This window comes from Marmota marmota, unplaced genomic scaffold (genome assembly GCF_001458135.2).
Source record: "Marmota marmota marmota unplaced genomic scaffold, marMar, whole genome shotgun sequence".
Lineage (NCBI taxonomy): Eukaryota > Metazoa > Chordata > Mammalia > Rodentia > Sciuridae > Marmota > Marmota marmota.
This window is the reverse complement of record NW_025999990.1, coordinates 3,973,939-3,991,758: the sequence shown is the minus strand read 5'-3', so window position 1 is coordinate 3,991,758 and position 17,820 is coordinate 3,973,939. Positions and strand designations below refer to the sequence as shown.

General features: G+C 42.5%; 1 non-coding gene across 1 annotated transcript; it reads left to right on the top strand.

The window, feature by feature from the left end:
• The first annotated feature begins 12,231 nt into the window (after positions 1–12,231).
• Trnaa-agc lies at positions 12,232–12,309 on the top strand. Its single transcript has one exon. It is a non-coding gene; the product is annotated as a tRNA-Ala (tRNA).
• Positions 12,310–17,820: the final 5,511 nt, after the last annotated feature.

Sequence of the window (17,820 nt, the reverse complement as noted above, 5' to 3'; positions counted from 1 at the left end):
AGTAGGTTGGAGCAGCTTGGCACCATTCTTCATGAGGCAATATTTGCTGTAATCAAGCTTCTTTATGTATCTCTGTGCCCCAGGAGGGTGAATACAAGAGTCTTGAAACCAACAGGTGGAAGCCAGGAGAGTCCAGTGGATCATTGTTTTTAAAATGTCATGCCCAGAACTGAACATGATATTCCAGGTGTTTCATGGAGCACAGAGGGATCTCCCATATTCTGGGATCCAAACAGTACAATTCCCTTCTCAGAGTTAGCTCTCATGTTGAGCTTGGGGGTCAGCCTTCTTTCTCATGAACTGGTATCAAGCCATGTAACCCCGTCCTGTACTTACTTGTAATGTAAACTTTATACATATCTGTATTAAATTTCTCTGTGAGTCTTTCAATCTCTTGGTTGCGTCTTGATTTTGATGTATTTTGTATTTCCTATCTTGTGAGATATGTGTATGGTCGTGTTTTGTCCTGGTTTCCTGTCATACAACTCCTAAAATCCCTGGCCTTTCTGAAGTGATAGTGTCTTTTTGTATGCTGATGGGTTGACTAGTGGCTGGCAGCCTCTAGGTAGCTTCAGGATAGGGACTGGTCACTGGAAAGACCAAGGCAGAATTAGAGGAATGGGTCTTTCAGCCCCACCTCCCAACTTTCAGGGAGGGGTGAGGGGCTAAAGGTTAAATTACTTACCAGTGGCCAACAATTTAATTAAGGATGCTTGTGTAATGAACCTCCATAAAACAAATACTGGGTTAGGAGAGTTAACTGATCAAAATAAACGTTTCACCGAGTTCTGTGACCCACTCCAGCAAATTAATTAAATCTGAGAAGAGGGTTGTGGGAACCCCAGTTTTTGACCTGTCAGTCAAAAGCACAAGTAAAAAAAAAAAACAAAAAACTGGTTGCTTGTGATTGGCATCTGAAGTTGTGGGGACAGTGTCTTGGGGACTGACTACTCAACCAGTGGGATCGGAGGCAATTGCTGGGTACACAGTGTCAGAACTGTTGAATCTGAGGGCAACAGCTGGTGTCCACTGCTGAGGAAAGTCTACCTACACATGGGGTTAGAAGCTTGTAGCTAGGACATGAGGGACCTGGAAATCATACATGCTAGGAAGAGCTTGAGGGAACAGAAATTAGAACCCAGGGAGTAGAAGACAGAGGAGGAACATAGTAGTTATCTTCAAATATTTGAGAATTAAAAAGACAATAACCTGGGTAGGGCTGTAGCTCAGCGGCAGAGCACTTGCCTAGCATGAGTGAGGCACTGGGTTTGATCCTCAGCACCACATAAAAATAAACAAATAAAATAAAGGCATTCTGCCCATCTACAACTACAAAAAATAAAAAATAAAAAAAGACAATAACCTGTATTTGGGTACAAACAACAGAATGAGAACTATAATCACTTGGTGATAGATATTCATGGAGTTCAGGAAATATTACCCCATGGCAGGCTGAGAGTTTTAAGTTGAAGGACACTAAGAAAAATGAAGAAGTGGAAAGTTCTCTCTGAACTTCTCTCCCACATCTCTTCTGCAGCCTCTCATGTGACAGGTGTCTGGCCCTATATCCAGAGGGGAGGAGGCTACACAGAGAAGCCAAGAAGAATCTCAACTAATGGGCCTTGCAACATTCCCCCAGTTTGTCACCATTAGGTCATGTCTTCGTCTTGTCTCATCAAACTTCTACGTGATTCCATTTTTCATCAAACCTAAGCAGATAAAAAGAAGACAAAAGGAAGGTCAGGGAATTCTAATTTTAAAGTTTCAGGACTTTCACTCCCCAATCCAGTCTCTCTCCTTGCCTGTCACTACCAAATTTCTGGGAAATCTGTAATCTTAGAGTCATAGTAGATTCATACATGTATCATAATTACCTTATGCACAATTAATTGGCCCACCAACAACCTGATTAAGCAAAAAGAGATATGATATTTTAAGAAATTTATAATTTAGGGGACTTTCCAGCATTATATATTTATCAGATAGATAATGGAGACCAGGTCAGTCTAAGGATTCTGAGAACATCCAGATACCTTAAGCCATCTTGTGGTCACCAGGCTGATATCATTCCTACCTACCTTCCCATACCCACCCTTCACCAAGTTGCCTTTACCAAAGGGAGGTGGTGGGGGTGGGACATGCAAAAGTGTCTCTCTTACCCTCCAGGTAGCCTACATTGTCCCTTGAACATGTCTCTGCTTTCCTAAATAAATCTCTGTGTCTCTGTCTGACATGTGCTCAAATTCTCTTCTGTTATCTTTGTCAAGGACCCCACTTGTCCTGCGTTGAAGTTTACCTCTCCAGGATCTCCTCAGACCTCTTCCAGTGACAGATCTTTGAGTTTATTTCTGAAGGCTCTTGTATCCTGTAAAAGCATAGATTTCTTATGTTTTTCTCTTACTACTCTTCTTGTCTGTCATGAACCTTGCAATGATTAAGGAAAAGTTTACTCTTTTTCCCATAAAAATCCCCCCCGCCAAAAAAAAAACCAACCATGCCACAAAACTTTGTTACAGACTAAACTGGTGTCAAGGAGTGGCCATGTAGCAAGACACAGTGAAATTTGGGAAGGAGGAATTTAACAGTCGCTATGGACTTTCTCAACTCTAATATTATATGATTTCTTCTGTTAAAATCTTTCATTTCAGACTCAGGCAAAAATGACTGTTGATAATCATGTAGCCTCTCCATCCTCCTGGGAGCTACACTTGAACAGAATTAAGGACATAAGAAAGAGTTAATTTGCTAGCTGGTGGTGTGAGGCATTTTAGCTCTGGTTGGACTGAATGCGGGAGGGTCTGGAGTCCTTTCCGGCTGCTTCAATTCCCATGGGCATAGCAGCTTTCTTTCCCCTGTAAGGCTGGGCTCACTTTGCTTTCCTGGCACAGGGAAACTTCTGCAAGAATAAAGTATTTGTTGTTAAATCCGCTCTTCCTGCAAAGCCTGTCATTGCTTCCCAGGGAACATCTTTACATCACAAAAGCATCCGTCTCCTTTTAAAATGAATGAATGAATGAACCAAAATGTCAGTGCTTTCATTTCCTTGAATCAAAAGATTGCTTACAGTAATAAAAGACAACCCAGAGTAACTGAGTATACATGAAAGAGGGAGGAAGTACCCAGTAAAGCCTACATGATAAAAGCCCCTTTGGCTGAAAGATAGGCCTGTCTGGATACAAAATTGGCATTTCAGAGCCATATAATTTATGGAAACGGTAGTCAGAAAGATATTTTATCTTGGTCAAAAAAAAAAAAAGTACGACCTTGAGGTCCTCCCTGAGGACAACTTCCTGCTGGAGCTTTCTGGATGATTAATCAAGAGGCTGGATATGAGGTCACCTCTTCAGGTGCTGGATACCTTAGATGGAATGATTACGACCACCACCTGGGCACCACTGGAGTCTGGTGGGGGGCTCCTCCCCCACCTCTCCAGCCACGGCCTCAGCTGCACTCACGCAGCCACTCTGCATCCAGCTTGACTGGGACTGATTAGCGGGCCTTGATGAAGCTCTTCCCCCACTGAGACTCCCTGGCAAGGCTCTCCTTTGGCGACAGCCCTGTGTGTGCTCCTGGCCCGGCGTTTGCTGCTGTCATAGCCGTCTGGGGAGTCTGGCAGGAGGTTTACAGCAGTGCTTCAGAACAAGCGGGTGGTTTCTTGGGAGTGGGGGTAGGGGGTTGTCTATACTTAGCATAATTCTACCCAGGGGTGAGAAAATAGGAGAAGTGAAAGGGTTGGTAAAAATGGATCTCAAGTAGTGAGAGAGCCCAGGGAGTGCCTTGGCCTGGAGTCACTTATTTTCATGACCTCACAAGCTTCAGAAGACCCATTGAAATCACCATCCTCATGTACATCCGCAAGACTGGGATTCTAGTTAGAATAAGATATATTCCGTGTTTTGTGTAAATATATCAAAACGGATTCTACTGTCGTGAATAACCAAAAAGAACAAATAAAAAGTAAAAATAATAGAATAAAGAAGTCCCAGCTTCAATGTAACTTACAGGGGCCTCTTGATAGTCTGAAAAACAGCTGGAAAACAAAGACATCCATCAAAGGAAGGGCCTTGGTAGCAAGTGGAGCACTTTCAGTCACAGAGTTTTAAATATGAGGAGACGTGTGGCCACTGGTCACGGTGAGTTTCGGATCCACAGGCACCTTAACACAGGTGTAGTTGGGTAGAAGACGGGAGCTGGTACATTCAACCTGGAAGGCACTTGCAAAATGATCATGGGCATTTCTTTTTCCTTTCTTTTGTTTGGGAGAAGGCAGGGATGCCAGGGATGGAATCCAAGGCCTTGCACATGCTAAGCACATGCTACCCCTGAACTACACCCCGGACTCCAATCATGAGTATTTCTATTTGACAAAGTATTGTGTTTTGTTTAGTTTTGAGATTGTTCCTGACGATTCCCTATTTGTAGCACCAGAGTTACCCAAACCTCTTGTCTGCTTGGAAATTGAGGGATTATGTTAATCAGTGCTGGGGATGTAGCTCAGCAGTAAGAGCCTAGCAGTCATGAGGTTCTGGGTTCCATCTCCAACACAGGGGCTGAAGTGGCAGGTAGGGGTTAGAATTCTGTTTATTTACTCTTTATTTTAGTCTAACAATTCCATTTTACACTACCAGAGAGCAGGCTTAAACAGTGCAGTTTCCAGATAGTATCTGAAAGAAAGAAAGAAAAAATTACAGAAGAAACTAATTCGGAGTAATCTGATCCCTTCAGAAATGGATAAGATCTAAGAAATCTAAATCTATAATGACATGTGGGGCAACTTGTACATTCAACTTACTGACTCCTAAGTGCTCTCTTTCCTACTGAGTAGGTTTTTGTCTTTTTCTTTTTTTAAACACAAAGCCCTTAACTGTTAACAACTTATTTTTAAATGACATTAGAGTGCCCTTTTTAATTGGTCTAAAACAATCCCTTGCATCATGAAGGATGACTCACTGCAGGACCCAGACGTCCCCTCAGTATCTAATTTCCTCCACAAACACTTAGGTATGACAATGGCTCAAAGGAGCCCAGCGTCCCAGTTATATTCTTTCTTCTATGTTCAATTCAACATTGTTTTGTACTTATAAGGAATTGTTACACTAATCATCTTTTGGCCATAATATAATCCACCTACCACTGACCAACTACAGAAGAAAAATTAAACAAACGTTTTGCTGTTGTTATCCTTCTTTTTCCTAGGGGTTGAGCTTCTGAAGCCAGGAGGTCACTTGGATTATGTATACAACGTTGGTAATTGCATTCCTAGGTTCTCCAAAATGCCACGGCGCTCACTGGAGTCCAAAATAGCTGTTGCAAACAATGACAATTACAGCCCAGACATTTTCAAACACAGCAGGTTATTGGCTGAGGCTGTGATGGAAACCCTAAAAAATATATAAATATTTTGAAATGCTCTGTAAATCAAACTGATGCCCCAGACTCGGAGAGGGTTGTCTCGAAGCAGCTGAAGTCATTTGGAGGCTGAGAGGCTTTGTTGAAGGGTGTTGGAAAACTTTTGAGCTTGTTAATATTAAGCCCAAATGTCATAATTAAATGATTTTAAAGTTTTCTCTCTCTCCAGGAATAGAGATCACAGTTCTGACTGTTCACTCTCACCCTATAATAAAGGTTCCTACTCTTTAAGAATAAGATTACCAACCCTCAAATCCACCCCCCCCCCCACATACACACCATCACTTCCATTGGTTTAGTAATTACAGCATGGGGTGAATGCTGTGGAGTGGAAACTCTGACAAGGGTTCAGGAAGGGAAGCCTGTGGCGGTACCTGCTGTCATCTTCAACTTGTCCGGGTCACAGAGCAACAGCGATGGCTGCCATAGGGACCAAAGCCTCGAGAAATGTCATTGAAATGTTTGAGCAGTGTCTGCTGCCCTGGGCCAACCTGTGGAGGGTTGTGATGCCTGCTGTTTGGGGGTTTGTGGGACTAATGTGGGGAGGCTTCTGAGTCTTGCTGGAGTCAGGGCTGAGATAAGAAATGCAATAGTAATAAAATCCCACAGCCTCAGGACTGCCTGCCAGAAGGGCCAGCTCTTACTCAGGATATGAAAGATCCTTCTTTGGATACTGACATGTGAAATGGGAAATTAGAACACAATGCTGCCCTACTGGGAAGAACCCAGGGTGAGTCAGGACAGTTTCTTTGTCTAATGAGTAAACTTGCCATTTTAGGTAAATCCCTCAAAAGTAAGTCATTTCCTTATTTATTTATTTATTTGTTTGTTTATTTATTTATTTATTTAGTGGTGCTGGATCCAGGAGGGGGTCCTCTGCCAAAGAAGCATACCCTCGTCCTTTTTATTTTGAGACAGGATCTTACTATATTATAATTCTCAAACTTGTGATCCTCTTGTCTCAGCCTGTTGAGTTGCTGGGATTACAGGCATGCACCACCCTACAAAGCAATTTCCTTCAAATGCTGCAAATTATTAAAACAAACAAAAATCCACCCATATTCCAATTCATTAATAAACATTTGTACCAGGTCCTGGGATACAATACAAATATCAGAAAGACACAGACCCTAAGTCAAGGAACATATGGCTTATGAGGGGAGTAGATATCAAACAAAGAAGAGCTGAGAAATAAATTTACATTGTAACTGAATATAGTATTAATTTATTTATATCATTTTGCTATCTTTTTATTTTGTATGTGGCATGAACCATGCATTATTTTCAGCTTACCAATGACTAAACTGTGAAGGAAGAATATCACTGTTTTTCAGGGATTGGGAAGCAGCAGAGAACATATCTGGTCCAAAGGACATCTTGATTTTTCACTACCCAATGTCCCCATTAAGCTTCTTCTTGACCCTCTGAGAACATGCCCCATGATGGGGACATGTTGCTTAGTGACTGCCTGCCTCTTGTCATGCAGCTCTTATAGGTCTGGGTAGGACATTTTCAGTTGCTTGCAACATGAATCCAGCTCTTCTTTGACAAAAATGGAAATTCACAATCCAAGTACAGGTTGAGCATCCTTAATCTGAAAATCCCAAATCAAAAATGCTCCAAAATCTAAAACTTTTTCAATGTCAACATGAAACTCAGAAAGTTTTAGACCTTGGAGAATTTCAGATTTGGAATTTTTTAGATTAAGGATATTCAACTGGTAAAGGCTATGCAAATATACCAAAATCTGAAAAATTCCAAAATTTGAAATGCTTCTGGCCCCAAGCATTTCAGACAAGGCATACTCAACCTGTAGCAAACAATGGGAAAGGCCAGAGCACAAGTTCCATGTCAGACCAAGCTTCTTGGTCTACCCCATACCAGACAAAGAGGTAGAAAAACCATACTGTAATTTTGGGACAAAAGCAATGTTTCTTGTCTTAGATGATAATTCTGTCCCTATAACTTACCTCTCTAGATCAAACCCTGGCAAGTTTAATTTCTCTCCAACTTGAAATTCTTTAAAATATTTAGATAAGCCAGGCAGGGTGGCTCATGCCTATAATACCAGCTACTTGTGAGCCTGAGGCAGGAGGATCACAAATTTGAAGCCAGCCTGGGCAATTTCAAATAAAATAAAAAGGGCTGATGATGTAGCTCTGTGGTAAAGCACTCTTGGGCTCAATCCCTAGTACTACCACACACACACACACACACACACACACACACACACACACAAAGAAATCCTAAAAATAATGAAATATCTAGACAAACACAAAGAAATTAAAATACTGTAAACCAGGTATCTTATAAGCAACAGAAATTTTACTTCTGTGGTTCCAGAGGCTGGAAAGTCCAAAACCAATATACCAGCATATTCTGTGTCTGCTGAGGCCCTAATTCCTTAATGACAGACTTTTCCCCATGTCCTCACATGGAAGAAGGGGTCTTACAGAATGGAACTGATCCCATTCATGACAGCTCCATCCTCATGACTTAATTGCCTCCCAGAGGCCCTTTATGCAGATACCATCACCTTAAAAATTAGGTTTCAATATATAAATTTGGGGTGGGCAGCCCAACATTCAGGTCATAGCAAAGTCACCTCTGTGCCAAATATTCTTTGATCCAAGACCTCATTCTTTAATTTTGTCTCCTTGTCATGGTGTTTTTATGTGTTTATTGTCTAGTTTAACTGTGTCCACTGCTCCATAGTCCCTAACACAGTCTCCAAATACAGCATCATGAGAGAAGGGCTGAGACATGCCATGTTACTGAAAAGGAAATGTATAGGTGTCCAACCCCCACAAATCCCCAGAATTTTTCTAATATTTATATGTATCTGTCCTTGAGGTATTTGGAAGTAAGCATATATCTGTCTTAAATTACCATGCATAAAAAAGACCCCACTGATGTTGCCTTTCTTATACCATCTAAACACTGTTAGATATCACAATATATAGACATGTTCTGAAAAATATTCTACTTGTAATTTATAAGATATGGCTGACCCCAGGGAACATTTCCTAAATAATCATTCGATTGTCAGGAAGAGTAGGACAGGTATCAGGAGTTTCTTCTCATGACTCCACTCTCCTTTGCTTAACTACACTGTGGTGTCCTACACATGACTTCCATCCTAGCTTGACTTTTAAATCCAGGAGCCATCTGTTAGCTGGGTACTGTGACATGCACTTGTCCCAGTTATTTGGGAAGCTGAGGTGGGCAGTTGGCTTGAGCCCAGGAATTCAAGGCCAGCCTGAGCAACTTAGCAAGACCCTGCATCAACAAAACAAAACCACCATCTATTGAGAAGATGAGCAAGATGTTACCTCAGATACATGTCAACATTTGTTTGTTTTGTTTTTGCAGTAGTGGGGAATGAACCCAGGGTGTTGTGCATGCTAGGCAAGCACTCTATCACTGAGTCCTATCCCTGGCCCTTGACATGTTCTTTAAATGGTAGTTTAAGGAGCTGCTACTTTACTCTATGTACAATCCCCATTCCTCATGGAATGGCGTGTGGCTTTGTTCACTTGACCTGCAAGTTTTTTTCGTTTCGTTTATTTTTTTGTACTGGGGCTTAAACCCAGTGGCAATTTACCACTGAGCTAACATACCCAGCCCTTTTTATTTTATTTTATGTATTTTTGGAGACAAGATCTCACTTGCCCAGGCTGGCCTCAAACTTCCTTCTGCTTCAGCCTCCTGAGTTGCTGGCATTTCAGGCATGTACCAGTGCAAGGTTGATTAGTTAAGATTATTAGAATTGCAAATAGAAATCAACTGGGCCTAGTGAAATTTAAAAAAAAAGAAAGAAAAAGATGAGGTAATATAGGATTCAGGAGGATTTCAGAGTATACCAAGTGAATGAGCTGAATTTCACAAGGAACAAGAATTGGCCTCCACAGTATTGTGTGGAGCTAAAGTAGTTGAACCTTTTTCTCTGCGAGGCTAGACAGGCCCTTTTTCTCTGACTGTCTCTGTATGCCTGTTTTTTTTTTTTTTTTTTGGTTTTTTTCCTCCTCTGTATTTAGATAAGCCTTTTCTGCGTCTTGACACAAGTGGCCGAAGATGCCCTCCCTGTGGAACACAAGTTTACAAGTCCTGCAGGTCCGGTCAGACCCAAAGAGACTGGCTGCCTCGTTGGATTCCAGTCCTACATTCCCAGGGAAGTTCCACTGGCCCATCTACACCAAAGTCCTACTTGATCAGCTATCGTCAAGGAAGCAGGTCCACAAGGAACAAAGCTGGGGTAAGGCTCTCACCAGGGATGGGAAAGCCGTTCTCAGGGAAGAGAGGCTGAGCTGTCATCCCAAGTGCAAGTGTCCTTCTCAGTCTGACTTCACCTTACAATGTCGGCATGTTTCTGTGTTCATGTATTCACTGCAATCATCTCGACTTTTGTCTCATCAGATAATCCTTCCTTCTGTAGTGATGTTTCATACTGTTTCCCTGGCTTTTCTGTCTCCCCATTTTTATTATCTTATAGTTGAACTCTTCTCTATTGACTGTCTTTATTAAGCTCTGATAGGGAAGAAAGCATCCACGGAGAATTTTCTTCTATTCCATGAATTGTTTCCCCTCACTGTGGATTCTTTATCTGTCTTTGTCATGCTGTGTTATCCTTCATCCAGGGCCTTTCCTATGATTTGCATAATTTCCATGACATTCTTTTCATCTTGCTGATTCTTTACACTGGTGGCTTCATGGGACCTTTGAACTGCTCTGCATATAGATATGCAACTATATGTACTTGTACCCACATGAATTCTACTTGATCTCTTCCTACTGCATCTGTGGCCTGTCTTCCCTTCAGCGTTACAGATCCAGTAGGATTGGATGTTGTTATGTTTGCTTTTCTGTGATGGAGTTAGGATGGTAGGTAGGAAATTAACTGTGTGAATCTTCAGTTGAAGGACATGGGCTGTGGTATCCTTTGAAGATTTATTTATTGGCAGTGCTGGGCATGGAACTCAGGACCTTGTAATGCTAGGCACCCTTTGAAGATTAAAAAGGAAAAAAAAATCGTACAAGAGTTCATTCCATCTTCCCTGTAACAGACGATGTTGGCTGTGGTTGTTGATGCATTTCATCATGGAGCCTGAAATCCATCATCTTCTGCTAAGATGGACTTTCCTCATTAACTTGTTCAATCCACATCTCTCCTCTAGTTAGGAGATAATAGTGCTGATTTTCAGGATTTGTCAAATGATCTTCTTTAGGACTGATTCTTTGGGACAGGGTTGGGAAACACTCAAAGCCTTGCCAGAATCTTTAGTATATTTGCTTGGAGGGCAGCAAACATTGGATTTCAGCAAACATGCCGCGGGCATAGGCACACCCACTGGGGTATCAATGCAGTCACTAGTTGACAGTCACCCAACAGAAGCAATGACCAACCTATGGGAATATCCAAGGAAGCCGCACTTATGAGGCCTCAAGAATGGAAAGCCAGGGTCCTACATGGGACTAAGGTGATGGAACCATAAGCCAGGGCCATGGTAAATAGCTGTAGGACGCCCAAACCAGGAGAACTCACGTTTTACACCTAGAATGTTATTGAAGCCTCACATCAACAAGTGGGAGAGTTAAGAACGAGCTCTACTTTACTGAGAGGGAGCTGAAGCTGGGAACAAATAGACAGGTGTCAAAGGCAGGGGTAGAAAACAGCTCTTCTGACCCCTCCTTTAGGGCTCTTTCTTGCACAGGGTCACCTTGTGCCCTCTTGTTGACCTGTGCTGGGGGATTCTTCTCTCGTCTGCCCCTGCTTCCTGGGGGGACTGCAGCTAGGTTTGTGAGGCATGGGGCTTGGAACACCATGCTGTTTTAGTATTCCAAGGAACAGATGTAAACAACTGTGATCAGGCCATGGCAACACCATCCAAAGCCCATCTCCCTGGAGGCCTGTACCCATCAACAACAATCGTGTCATCTTGGACAGCTGGTCCATTATATTCAACATGCCATGTCTCTCAGGACTGGCAACTTCTCGGAGCTTTGTGTTTTACCCTCTTTGGTGGCGTCTAGTGAATTTTTTAAAAACAGAGTATCTTGCCTCTATGATTAAACAAGTTGGTTTCTCTCCCCCTCCCCATCCCAACCCTGCCTCTGACTCCCTCTTCTTTCTTTTTTTAGAATAATTCAGTGTATTGACTTTTCCCTTTGCCGATAAGCTCCTTGGCAGCCATGTCTGCGGGGAAGCCGTTTAGTTTTCTGGCTGTTTTAAGTCAATCTAGGCATTTCAAACTGACCAGACTCGTTGAAAGGAGGCAGCAGGTCCTGGGGGCACTTGAGGGTGTTTTGAGCCATGTGATCATTTTCAGAGATGGGGCTGTGCTGGGTCAGCCAGCGTCTCAGATGTCGAAGGAGCACAGAGGGGCAAGTCTCTCCCACTTGCCAGGCTCTGCCCATGGGGGCTGCACTGCAGGGACAGCAAGGTATCTGGAGTCTGTCTGCTTCCCTCCAGCAGAGGACACTGAGGGTTAGAGCCATATTCACCTCCTGTTTGGTTGCTTTCCTGCCCACTTTTGGGAAGGTCTCCATTTCAACGTCACCAAGTTTGTGCCAACTTGAATTCAAAGCCAAAGCCGTGCTGGGCCTTAGAATTTTTTGGATGTTTGGTGGGTGACACTTGTATCAGAAGAGTGCTGTGAAAAAGACAAGAGGTCTGAAAAATGCCTCCCTTGGCTGGGAGGCAGGAAACCTAACCCTGGGACTATTTGTGCCATATGACCACGGAAAAGCTGACGCACATCTGTACAACACAACTTCCCCATCTCGAAAACAGGGATAATCCTGTCAGTCAAAGCTTTCTGAGGGGCCAGTCATGTAGCTCAGTGGTAGAGCGCTTGCCTAGCATGCAAAAGGCCCTGGGTTTGATCCCCAGCACTGCAAACAGAAGAACAGCTTTCTAAGTCTTGGGAATTCTATGGTAGATAAAGCTCCATGCTCATCAACCAGGTTCTGGGGACACTTACAGGATTGTTTGTTTTGTCCCAGAGCTTGAACCCAGGGGGCGCTTAAACACTGAGCCCAGCCCTCTGTATTTTTTTTTTTTTTGAGACAAGTTTTTGCTAATTTGCTTAGGCCCTTGCTCAATTGCTGAGGCTGGCTTTGAACTTGAGATCCTCTTGCCTCAGTCTCCCTAGCTGCTGGGATTATAGAACCTGGCTTGCAGGACTTTTAAGCCTTGTGATCATTCTCAGAAAGGGGGCTGAGCTGATTATTTATCATTTTGTTACAACTTTTCAACCTGGCCAGAAGTGGACTGTTGGCTGAATCCCATTTCTCTCTTCTTGGACTGAGCACTTGAGTGAACTACTCAGGGAGTCAATTGTCCATCTCTCCTAACAGTCGGACAGATCATCAAATGATATTTATTGAGCAGCCCAGTGCATCTGGCAGGCCACTGGCCTCCCCATTTCTACCTCTGCGTTCAGTATGGTAACTAGAAATTAGCAATCAAGAGAATGAGTTGAGATCATCATCTTAGGCAATTTTCTGTCTGGCGAGTATGTGAATCCAGGCCTTTGCCACAGGCCTTTTTGTAAAAACCTTTTCTCATTCCATTTGTCGGCTCCATAACAAACCCAGGGGACAGCAGCCTGCATTTTGTGGGCAGCAGCAACTCTCATGACTGTACCTATTTTGGTCAGATACTGAGGGAACAGGCAAGAATTCCTATAGAGTTACACTGGGAATGGAAAGATCTGCCCCAGATTTAGCAATTACACATCTCAAATGGGAAGTGTAGAAAAATTCTAAATACCAGAATTGGAAAGAAAACCAAAAACAAGGAAGGGTGTATTTATACAGGCTAAGGACACAACGTTTAGGGATCGGGCTAAGGTGAAGTGTTCTTCCACTCCCAGTTTGAGTATCTAGTCTGTCTGAAGCAATGGCCTTTCCCCTCAATGCTCTGACAAGAGCCATAAGCTCATGATGGTGGCCTCTTTTCACTTCTCTAGATAAATTTGGGAGAAAAGAATTTCCCAGATGGGAATAGAAAAGACAGAAGAATGAATTGGACATAATTTTCCTATGTTCATAGATGAATACACAACCAGTGTAACTCCATATCACGTTCGATCACAGGGATGGGAAGTTATACTCCATGTGTGTATAATATGTCAAAACACATTCATGTCATGTATAACTAAAAGACAAATAAGTAAATAAATAGAGAATTTCCCAACACAATCTCAGACCAGTTACCCTCAGCTAGGACCTACTTCCCAGACTGGGAAACCTGGGGTGTGACAGGGAAAAACCCCTCTACCCAGGGCAATGCTTTCAGAAGGCATCACCCTACTGGGGGAAGTACAGGAAAGGGTTCTAGAGAGAGGAGAAGGCAGAAGAGGATCACTTGTCAACTGGAATATGAGCATTCCAAGGACATAATGTTAACTGTCCTCTTTTTGTTCTTAGTGTAAATGTGTCCTCTAGTGCACGGAAATGAGCATCCAAAGGGGAACTCCTCTGAGCAGAATCTACTGAGACCAAGCCAATCTCATGGGTTGGAAGAAGAAAGGGCTCAACACCAATGGCTAGGAGGAGGACAGCTGGCCACATTTGCTCACATACCATTGGCTACACACAGTGAAGTCAAAGCTAGGTCTGAAGTGAATGGGGCAGGAAGTGATTTCTCTCTCTCTTTTTAATATATCTTTATTTTGTTTATCTATCTTTACGTGGCACTGAGGATCAAACCCAGTGCCTCACATGTGCGAGGCAAGCATTCCGCCACTGAGCCTCAACCTCAGCCCCAGAAAGTAAACTCTTTCATAGCAGGGGCCACTGAAAGTCACGTGGCAGTGGGCAAATCTGAGGAAAGAAGAGACAGCGGAACTGACAGTAAATTCTACCGCTGCCTTGTGCAGTGACCCACTTTTGTAGTGGAGAAAAGCTGCTTAGCTCCTGGGGCAGTCAGGAAGCAAGGGCCAGAGGAAGGGCCACAGGGAAAGAGTGCCCTTCCAGGGGACATCCCTAGTAACCCTCTTCCTCTAACCATGTCCCACCTGCCTACAGTTACCACCCAGTTAGTCCATTCCAACTAGGATAGACTGATTAGGCTACAGCTCTCACAGTCCTATCTCTTTACCACTGAACATTCCTGCATTAATACGGGAACTTTGGAGGGACACCTCACATCCAAATCATAATATCCCTCAAAAGCTCACATGTTGAAGGCTTGGTCCAAAATGCAGCAGTGTTCAGAGGTAGAGCTGTTGGCAGGTGATTGGATCACAAGGATCCTGAATTCATGAATGGACTAATCCATGTATGGATTCATAACCTAAGGGGCTGTTGGGAAGTGGTAGAGACTTTAGGAGGTGGGGTCTGTTCACAGAAAGTCAGTCATCGGGGGTGTGCCCTAGAAGGGTATATTTTATCTCTATCCCCTTTCTCTCTCTCTGTCTCTCTCTCTGGCCACCATGATGTTCTGCCTCACCACTGGTCCAGAAACAACAGAACTAAGTGACCATAGATTGAAACCTCTGAAACAATTAGCCAGAATAAGTCTTTCTTCTGTAAGTTGATTCTCTCAGGTATTTTGTCACAGTGACAGAAATTTAAGGTCTTTCTTTCTCTTTTTCTCTTTCTTCCTTTCATGGTGATATAATATATGTGATATAAAATTTGTCATTTTCATCATTTTTAGCATATAGTCCAGTAGAATTAGGTATATTCGCACTGTTTTATAAACACTACCACCATCTATCCCGAGAACTTTTTCAGATTCTCAAACTGAGACTCTATGCCCATTGAACATTCACTTCCTCTTTCCCTCTTTTCCTGGCAAATACCATTCTACTTTCTTGTCTCCATTTATTTGACTGCTCTAGAGAGCTCATAAAAGTGGAATAATGTAGTAATTTGTCCTTTGTGTCTGGCTTATTTCACTTAGTATGATGTTGTTAAGGTTCATCCATGTTGTAGAATGTGTCAAAATTTCCTTCCTTTCAAGGGCCAAATTATAGTCCATGTATATGTATACTACGTTTTATATATCCACCACCTGCTAATGGCTGCTTGGGTTCCTTCTACTTTTTGACTACTGTGAATAGTGCTACCATGAACATGGGAGTAAACATCTCTCTTCAGTCTCTCCTTGTGGGTGTACATGCGGAAGTGGAATTGCTAAAACAGATGATCATTATTTTGAAGAACTTTTTCACAGATCATGGACTTCTTCATCTCTCAGGCAAGGACTCCTGCTCTCAATGATTTTTCCCCATTTTCCTCAGGGTCATTGTGCCTCTCAATCTGCTTCTATCAATGTTTGGAAGTGTAAGTGAGAAATTTTGGGATTTTTCAAGATTGTTAGATTGAGGGAAGACCGAGTCTATTGTATTGTTCCATTCTGTCATCTTATCCTACCAATCTGTTTCTTCAGTTTTTGCCTAAAAGTTTCATTTGTCTTCTATACAGTCATGGTACGTGCCACAGAAGAGATGGCTGCTATAGTCTAAAATGTTGTTTTAAAATTATTTGTGGGTTATGACATTTTCCATAGCTTCCAAGTAGTAAAAAGTTCATTTTAATTATACTAACAACTCTCACTAGGAGTTGCTACAATTCCCTTTATGTAGCAAAGAAGGCCAATTCTGTGGGTTTGAATACCTTTGCTTTCATGAATAATTCAATAAGGCAGTTAATAAAGATAAGTGATTGTTAACATGCAATGGGGGTAAAATTATGGGTGATTATTCAAGCTTTTCTCAACAGAGCTATGATATCATTTGGCCAGGATTCTTCAAGTTCCCTTGCAATGCAGGAAGACTTTGATAGTTATTTACACAAGTCTTTGCTCTAAACTTGGATGGAGCTACACAAAGCGTTTCTTAGACTGTAGAGACAGGCTCTGTAGCTCCACAGACCTCAGTATGAGAAATACTCATCAACTCACTCCCAAGCACTGGAATCCAGACTCAGCCACAGATGAGGCTCTCTGAGACCTGATGAGTCTCTTAGTCTCTACTAACAGCCAGCCTGCTCCACTGTGGCAGAAGCAGCTTGTAGGACAGAGGCAAAAATATTGCAAATTGTCTCTCTCCTCTCTCTGATGCTAGGGCATGGGCATGTGACTGAGTCTTGGTTCCTGTGTCCCCAGGGGGAAGCTTTCTAGAGGTGTGGAGAACACTCTTTCTCCCTGATAGAAAGTGACACACCAGCAGAAACAGCCTCTCCTATTTACTATTCAGTCTTTTCTGCAAGTGTTCCTGGTACTACTGCCACCATCTTTTTATGAAGGGAGTCAGGGATGCATGGAGGTAAACCTGGGGGAAGATGGAAGAGGACCTGGGACCTGTGGAACCTCCGACTTCACTTGGAAACTGCCCAGCCTTCAGTGTTTGTTTGTTTGTTTGTTTAAGTCTCCTGTTCAGTTTTCTATCTTTGCAGCTAAGTCTGAAAAAAATATGAAGTAGAAAAATAAAGGTGATGCAGTTACTTCTACTAAAGCAAAATGTATTCATTTCCTTAGTGCTAAAATGTAGTTTCTTACAGAAAGATGACTTTTATGGTAATAGTAAACTAGACTCTTTTTAAAAATTTGTCCTTACTTGGCAAGTAAAATGTTAGCCACCTTATATCAATCTTCAAAGTATTTTTGAAATTTCACTGGTCCATGAAATCTGAAAGTCTGGAAAGCACTGCTCTAACTTGAGAAAAACTTGTGCTAGGGCTACTGTTCAGAATTGGTTTTTAGGCCAGTTGCTCTCCTCCCTGGCCACCTTTCTACATGAAAGACTTATGCCTCTTGACTTCCACCTTTCCTTTGGTTTCCTGCTTTAAACTTTGGACTGAATTATTAGCACACATTTGTGCACATTTTCTCTTTCTCTCTCCACACACAAACACTTTTTTCAGGCATGAGTTCTTACTTCCTATATGTTCATCACCTATATTCACTAATCATATGCTTTTGCCACTTCTTTAGCGGCAGGGGGGTGGATAGTTTCAGGATTGAACCCAGGGCCTTGTGCATGCTAGGTACATGCTCTACCACTGAACTATACCCCCAGTCTACCACATTAATTTTATTGCTTTCTTGATCTCTAACTGCTCTGTTAACATAAAAAAAAATCAACTGTTTAAAAGCTCTTTGCAGACCTCAGGACACTTCGCTACAGAGAGAACATTTAATTACACATTCTAGTCCACATTGAGCCTAGTGACAGTGAACTATTAATTACTAATGGTTAAGGCTGGGGATTTTGCAATGGAGTTAGGGACTGAAGGGGAAATTTGAGAGAAGTTTCTCTAACCGTTGTAGCTTTTCATGCTGATTGCAAAGCAAAGAAGGGCTGAAATCATCAGCATGAACAAGGCAGTTGCACTGAGTCAATGTTGACATGTGTGGCTGAGGCTCAAAGCAGCCAGGATCCACAGGGGCCAAAGAGGGAA